Source organism: Pinus tabuliformis, chromosome J (genome assembly GCF_031772625.1).
Source record: "Pinus tabuliformis cultivar Carrire ecotype Pingquan chromosome J, CPIR1, whole genome shotgun sequence".
NCBI lineage: Eukaryota > Viridiplantae > Streptophyta > Pinopsida > Pinales > Pinaceae > Pinus > Pinus tabuliformis.
The window spans coordinates 1,428,391,620-1,428,400,513 of NC_142295.1; the positions used below are offsets into that span (position 1 = coordinate 1,428,391,620).

Sequence of the window (8,894 nt, forward strand, 5' to 3'; positions counted from 1 at the left end):
ATTCCCTTTGTTAAATTTTACATAGTACATATACAACTTACTCTAATACCAAATAATCATGCATACCAAATTCTTTAATTCAAAGTACATATAACCAGGGGAAAAAACAAAACTACAATTTAAATACAACAAAACAAAACTTTTGTTATGTTTACTAAAATCACTAAAAGCTAAACAAATACCATCAAAATTGTGCAAACCTTGCATTTCTACATTCCAACCCACACTTCTAAGTGGCCGAGGTCATTGAGAGGACAAAAGTGAAACTCTAACCGATTTAAACTATGTGATTATGATTATTTATTAGTTATTTTCATTTCTTAAAGTAACTCGAGCATTGATTTGATTTTTCTCACTTACACATATCCCAAAAAAAACAGCCTACCTCTTTTTCATGGTTTGAATAATTAAAGTTGAAAAAAATAAATGAACATGATATGAGATTTCTAACTTACTAGATTCACGGCTCGATAATAACCATTAAACCTTATATTTTTTAAACAAAAACTTTAGGGTTATTCAAGGATTATTTCCTCTACAATAGATTAAATTTAAGAACTTCGATTTTAAAAGAAAAATATCTGAGGCCGCGTTGGTCTAAACACACGACTCTCGTCATCATATAAATCCAAAGCTGCGTTTTTCTGGGTCACATTAATGTTACAGAGTTTCATGATATATAATATTTATTTATTTATTATTATTATTTTTAATATAAAATATTTATCAAAATTTGATATAATATTCTCTATGATATGGAGATGTAATTTTAATAATAATCATTATAGATATATTTTAAATACAGAATTTAGATTAATATGAGTGGAGAGGAAAAAAAAATTTAGACGGTAAAATATAATATGTAATTTTATATTATTTAAATTATATTTTTAAATGTTATATAAAAATTTATTTTTTTATATTATATATATATATATATATATATTTTAAATGATATATAATATATACATAATTGACATTAAAATATTTTACATATTATTCACATTGAAACATTTTATAGTACAAATTAAAATGATTTTTTATTATTAATACATTTTTAAATATATGTCAATATTAATTGATATTAAAATATTTTATTGATAATTTACTTTGAATATATATTTTTATATACAAAATTAAAATATTTTATTTTGACAAATTCTTTTATATATATATATACAACATTAAATTATTATTACTATTATTTTTATTTTAAAAAGATATGTGTCAGCTAAATAAGTGGAAATTTACACATCTTAAAATTGTAAAATAAATCTTTTCCCCAATAAATATGAATAAAATTATAAATATTTCTATAATAAAATATCACAAATAGCTAAATAAGTGGAAATTTACACATCTTAAAATTGTAAAATAAATCTTTTCCCCAATAAATATGAATAAAATTATAAAATATTTCTATAATAAAATATCACAAATAGGTTAATCTTACAAAATTCAAAAGCATCTGACAAAAGTGACAGCTTGTTCCCATACAAAATGATCAGCGATATTTTTTTTTATTGAATCAACCTTCATTTGCACATAATAACTATTAATAGCTATCCGGTATTAGTTTGACAACTAAATAAAGATAAAATTTACCGCGTAGAAAAAAAAAACCAAAACAAAACCGGAGAAGAACGAAATTTTCTCGCCCCTTCGCAGGTTGCCTCAAATCCACGCGGCATCCTTTAAGATATTCCCAATCGTGATAAACGAGAGCAAATGAGTGGCATCTGCTATAAATATTTTCTCCAGTTTCCTGAGCTTTGCAATCAGATACACGGACAATTCAAAACCACGAGGGGGGCAGCCATTTACCAAAAATCTTCGAATTCTTCTCTATCATGGGTGCCAATTGCAGTTGTAGTTGCTTCGGCTCTGCCATGGGAGCCGAGGCGAGCAAAGTGGCATCTCAGTCGGAATCTTTGTGGCCGAGGTTCAAAAGGCGTATAAAACAGAAAAGCAAAAATCAGTCTTCCAAAGCAGGCGATTTCTCAAATTACGGTGTCGAGATTTCTCCTACTTACCCTAACAGCGCGAAATCGAGGCCTTTGGTGAGGATTGTTTCTATTTCCCGAGACGGAGAATTCGTTCCTATAATTCTGTTACCTGTCGGGAAATCAATATCCAGAGATCGGCAGCCCACAAAAAAGGAGAAGTCACTGGGATTCGATGCAGTAGAGATGAAGGTCAAGTCCAGCGATCCCAAAATTTCGGTAAACTCACGCAAACTTGAAGTTTGTACTCAACAAAAAGACGAGGCTTCCGTGAAAAAGTCGGATATCCGGTCGTGGTTTCGAATCACCAAGGCGTTTCAGTGCCCAAAGGTAAGGCTTCGATTTTTAGCATATATCAGCGGTTTCTTGTGTCAGATATATAGTTAGCTGGAGGAATGTGTGACTGACCTTGCCCCGCTGCTATTTTTGTCTGCCAGATGCTTACTCTTCACTCAAATGGCTGCAAGGTTTCGCAAAACCCTATCCAAAGAAGTCATTCAAAAGATACCAAAACGCCTGTGATCGAGCATCCCAAAGCACAAGAGAGACAGCAGAAAAAGGAAGTAGCAGACTCGATTCCGGGACCAATCGAGCATTTATCTAAGTCTAGCGGCACCTCCGCTGCAGTGGATTGTAAGAGCAAGAAGCTGTGGAAATTTATTAATTTCCACAGGAAAGTGCGTTCTCATGGTACCAGACGTCAGGGGATCAAATCCGCTACACTCTCACAGCTTCCGCCCGAGGCATGAACAGTACTGCACCTAATTTCCAGCCTAAGAAGATTAATATGTCTGCAGAAAGGAAGGGAACCATTATAGGTGAGACCACAAGCGAAGGTGAAGGATACAGCATGGCCATAAATTTATCGATTTTGATTATAATTATGGCATGCTTGGTAGTGTTCTCAAACAGGCTCTTAGCCGTTATGTGCACTTCCATATGGTGGTATTTACTTCCCAGCCTCCTGAGAAAATACAGACTGTTAGCCTGTATTGACAGTGGCAGATTAGATGCTAAACCGATGAGTGAAAGAAAATATGAGAATGCTTGCATTGTCAGCGGCGCCTGTGAGTACCCAAAGAAGGATTGTCGGCAGGGAGGGTTTCGCAGAGGTGTTGGTATGTTGCAGCGACCGCTTCAATTTGTAGGGAATACTCTTATCCCTCGCTTTAGTATGTACAAATTGATTGTAGCGAATCGAGTGTCCGTAGCGGTATACACAAGGCATGATCTGTCATGTTGGAGGGGATGTTAGGGGCCGGCCGTCCAGTGGTCGCCATTCACCGGTGACTCGTATATCAAAAGTGTAAATGTGAGTATTGTAAATCTGTAATTAACCTATCAAAATTTCGAGTTGAAATTAATTTGTATATCGTCTGACATGTAAAAAATATCAACGCCGCAGATTCTTCCCCACAACTGCAAAAATTGTTAGAAGCGGAATGTCTCTATAATAGAAAACTATAAACAAACACCTGGTTATCAAAAAGGCTCCTACCGTATTTTTACCATGGGTTGTTTGCTTTGCTGTTTGCAACTTTTTGTGGTAACGGACTTTGTGGGAAACATGATCAGAGGACGAAATATAACGACAAATTCAACTTGATATGTATGAATTTGAATTTCAGATGATTTTAAAATTAAATAGGTTTTTTAATATAAAATAAAATTAAAAAATAATTCAACTTGATATGGATGAATTTGAATTTTAACTGATTTTAAAATTAAATAGATTTTTAATATAAAATAAAATTAAAAAATAGATAATCTTTTGAGGGGATAGGGAATGATATTGTTTAGAATATAAGAGAAACATACTCGCAAACCAAGGGCATCTAGATGACTGTTAGGTTTCTCTCATGAGGTTTGGATCCTTCGTCAATTGAATTTGTCTTCTTAGATAATGGCCCCTTCATCCTGTAAACTCATGGTCCCTCTTACATTATGTCCGAATCATTACTCTATTCCTCCGGGAGGATTCATTAAGCTTAACTTCGATGATGCCTCCAAAGGTAATCTGGGGGGGTACGGGGGAATATTTAGAGATTCTCATAGCCAAACTAAAATCATTTATGCATCAGATTGTGGTCTTGCCAACAACAATGAGGCAATTTAGTGCTTTGGAGAAAGGCTTACTCATAGCTAAAAGAGAAGGTTATAGGAAATTGATGATGGAAGGTGATTCTCGCCTGGTGATTGAAGAATTTAAAAAATCGAAACAAGGATCCAGTAGGGAAAAGATCAGCCATAGTTGGAGAATGACTCACTTGGTGCAAAGTATTGGAAAGATCATTACTGGTTTCAATTACTTAATTCCATCCCACATCAGATAAGAAGGCAACAGGGTGGTAGACTTTTTGGCAAACTAGGGCTGCCAAAATGTGGGAAGTATGTTGGAATCCCCATGGCGTACTGATGAAAATAGAGAGGATATGGACAAACTGGAATGAATCTTGGAAAAGATGCTAGCGATAACCACCTAAATCACCCAGATTCGAATCAGAGACCCATGATCGAGGTGAGAGTTGAAAGGAGGGAATTCGTGGGATTCGTGCCATGGTTAGGAGAGGAATGATGCGGGATGGTGGGTGGTTGGATGGCGGACCTCACACATATCTCCCCATGCACAAGGTGGTGAGGAGTTTTAATGTAATTAATGTCTGGCACTGACATCGATTAAAAGGCTCGCTCTTTGGGTTTTATGTGAAGGATCCGATCTGGGCGGTCCAAATTGGCATCAGTGCTACAGGAACCTTCAAGGCGGTAGTGAAGAAATCGTCCCAGGCTTGGAACTTAGCTGCAGAGGGCATATTTTCTCCTTTCGAATGAGTTAGTCATAGGTATGTCCAAATAGTTCTTCTTCTGAATGCCCTAATCCTTGTGTTTTTTTGGTATTTCACAATTTCATGGATCACTATTTCTAGGATGGTCTTATAGGTTAGTAGAGAAACCTCCTGAGAGGTATGGGGGACAAGGGTCATTTTTTTCGTTGGATCGTCTAGGTTTTTTCGAACTTTCCCTATTTATTTTAGAATTTTATTTCTCGTGGTGCACATGAAACCCTGAAATATGTTATGGATATCAGTGTTTATCTCTTGCATGGGGACTTTTGTTCTTTCTTTAGTTTTGTTGATAAACCCTCTATCTGGTATGATATGGGGAGGTTTTGTGAAGGTAAACCTGGAAATGGATACGGTACCTTGTTTAAGGAGGTTTTGTTAATTCCAGGATGTTGTTGATGGCCTGTCTCATCGAAACCATGTCAATGGGGCAGGGAAAGTTCTGCCTTAATGGCCTAATGTTAATTGTCCTATTGTATATTATTGTCTAACTTCTATAGGGTCATTTCCTCATCAAATATGTTGGGACACTTCGCTGGGTTGTCTTCCTGTTAGTTGGCTTCCATCCAGGTCGAGGTCCTTAGCGACATCAGTCGTGGTGTCTGAGAATTTGTATCACTTCCATCTTTTTGAATTACAACATTACCTAATGGCTCGACCTTCCTTAAACAGAGGAAGAAATACTCGGGGTGGTCATGGTCGTAGTGAGGGTCAAGGCCCGGGGTGTGGTAGACGCAAACCTCAACCTCAACCGACCAGGGGACGGGATTGATGAAACATAAATGAATTAATTCAAGAAGCAGCCCAATCTTACCAAACCAATACCAACTCTCAGGTCCATCAGGTGATATAAGGGTGGGAGACTGATTTGAAACAATAGGCATAGTATAACAACTTGGGTTTAGATGAATGGCAGGGCCTTGTCCCAGATCTGGGCCACTCCAGAGGCCATTACACTTAGTTTCAACAAATGATGTATCTCTATTGGATGATGAAAAACCCTGACCAACTCCATTGCAAGAACATCGAAGTCAACGACATAAATCCATGAAATTCACAAGAAGGTTCAACTCATTCAATGTCATATTCAACAACAAAATGCTCATCTAAGTCGCATTGAAAAGCATATTCCATGCCTTCCTCAGACTGAACTGTCAAGGTCTAGTGCTAAAGACCCGATACCCGTAGACTCTTCTGATGAGTAATAGCTTGAAGTGTATAGTTTGGACTCTTAAATTTTGTTATGTACAAATGACTAGTTTTAAGTGTTTGTTGTTTTGTTATAAGCATATAGTAAATAGGAGACTCAAAGATAATAAGGTCTATATAGCCTTATTAGACATTCTCAAGACTCTTCAGATTTTGGATCACATACAATGCAGTCAGATGACTAACGGACTTAGTTTCCCACTAGAAAGGTTAAGACCATTTAATCATGTGTGATGTGGATATAAAACTTATTTGTTTTTAAATAAAATAGAAAAAAACTAAAAATCACATCATAAATAAATAAATAAATAAATAAATTTAAAATATTAACTTTCTTAGAATAAATATAATATATTTGAGATAAATATAAAATATTCAAATATATATATATATATATATATATATATATTACTTGAATTCTTATTCATAATCATATTGATAATAAAATTCAAATAATAATGATTATCATATTAATTTAAAAAAAATACTTTTATAAAACTAAATTTTATGTAAATATAAAATATAAAATTCAAAAGTATAATAAATTACTTCTTATTAAAAATAAAGTGAATAAGGAATAATATTTTTTTGCAGGTTAATTAAATATCATTTGTTAATTTGTTAATAGTTTGGGGATGTAATGGATTAGGTAATTAATATTTCTCAGAGAAAAGTGAAATGTTAATTATTCTTAGTGACTTTATCTTATATTTTTTATATATAATATTTTAATATTAGTTATTTTTATTATTTTTATTTTATATTTTTTCTATATCTAATATTATTATTATTGATATAAAAATTATTTTAATTTTGTTAATTGAGTCTATTTTAAGTGGTAGAAAATGATGGTAAGGATCTTTTCTATTTATTTTTAATTTTTGCGAGTAACATGATGAAGATTGATGTAATGACTTCTTAGTTGTTCATAAAAATAAATGGTCTCTAGAAAATTTCAACATGTATATTCATCATATTAAATATAAAAATACTTTCTATATTATAATAATAATAATAATAATAATAATGTGAATCGTGTAGAGTCTCTCTGCCATAACAAATTTGCATTAAAGAAAACATGGTGATTATCAAAAAGATGTCCTACGAACTTAAACTAACAGAATACCAAATTTATACAATGACACATCATTGCATAACTCTAACAATGGGATATTTTCTCCATGTTAACAACACCCAAGGAAGGGAAAATGTTAAGGATGAAATTTTATATTATAGTTTAGAAACCTTGGGTAGTCCATAATATACAAATTATAAAATGTTGGTATTATTTTTGTACAAATATTTAGATATTTAATGATTTTATATTGTTTATATAAAATTTTGACAAATTTTGAGGTAAAATAATTTTGTACTATATAATTTAGGTGAATCGTTTTTAGAAAAAATGGAAAATTAGAGACCTTTTTTTGGAAAAAGCAATGCAAAATTATCCCACTTGCAAATATTAGCCCCTAAAATTTTCCTTGAACGAAGGCAGCAGGGTCGCAACTCCCTCTAAATATTTCTCAAGATACTGCAACAATTCCATGTCGTTCTACATGTGTTTCATGTTTTTTTGCAAATGTGGCTTGTCTGTAGTTGTTTCTGCCTTAACACGATGCAATTGCAGCTGCCAAACTCACATCATGTCCAAGTGTGAATTCTCAGAGTTATCGAGTTTTGTCTTAGTGGTGTTTCTCATGTACCATGTTGGTGGTAGAGTGTTAATGTATAGTGTTTTCTTTAATGTCTGAGATAGATATTAATCCGGGTTCTGTTAAAGCGTGCAAAATGTTTGATGAAATTCCCTATCAGGTGGGGTTTTCTACTTGGATCCCTCGTTGTAGCCTGGTGATGGTGGGTTTTGCAAGGAAGCTCAAATCTTGTAGAGATGTTTATCTTTCCCCAGTTTGTGAGGAATTATGAGACCTTTTGATGGATCTATGGTAGTTCTTGCAGGGAAACATCCGTAATTTTGTTCCAGAGTTAGGGATTCAACTAGCATTTTGTTCATTGTGGTTTAGTGCCTCTGTCAAGGATGCTTGGCCCTCTATCTGCGGGATGGACAAAGAGAGGGTTAAGGATTTCATCAAACTATTTGTTGGAATTCTTGTAAGAAATAGCTTGAGTGAAGATCACAAAGTGTTTGATGAAAGTCTCCTGCCAAGTAATGGAGACATGAATCTTAAAATTTTTCTATTTTTGTAAGATCCATGTCAGGAGAGTCTATTTAATTCTAGGTTAGGGCCATTACGGGCTCATATTAGTTTTTATTGATTTGATACTTCACCAAGAAGTGATTTTATCCACAAGATGTGAAATCCATCTTACTTAAAACAAATTTCTTATATTTGTTGCTCATACTTGACACCACCTTGTCTTGGCACTTTTTGACTCATGTGTTGATTTTTGTCATGAGTAACCAAATTTTACTCATGTTTAGTATTGACTCCTTTAGACCCATTCCCTATGGCATTTCACATATAACCAACACCACTATGTTCATTGTGTTTGCCTATCATCTAGAAAATATCACCTTAGATAACCCCACACTTCAATAAGTGAATCAAATTATCTTTTTTTTTTCTTTTCAATTGACACATATCAAGTGTTAGATTTTTCCTTGCATGGGAACTCCAACACCATTTCCCCTTTACATTTAGGTTCCCATGTAATTCAATCCCTTCCATGTGTCATACTCGTCCCATATTATTGAGATTTGACCTCTATATGTCCTAATTTTTCTTTGAAAAACTTATGTCTAAGTAATTGACCATCCCCTTTGGAACATTTTTATTAGCTTCTAGGTCAAACTTGCATTTTATCCTCTAACAATGAAATT

General features: G+C 33.7%; 1 pseudogene across 1 annotated transcript; it reads left to right on the top strand.

Moving 5' to 3' along the window:
* The first annotated feature begins 1,630 nt into the window (after positions 1-1,630).
* LOC149232722 (uncharacterized) lies at positions 1,631-3,494 on the top strand (annotated as a pseudogene). The gene is made up of 2 exons (XR_016247557.1): positions 1,631-2,333; positions 2,441-3,494. The product of XR_016247557.1 is annotated as an uncharacterized LOC149232722 (transcript).
* Positions 3,495-8,894: the final 5,400 nt, after the last annotated feature.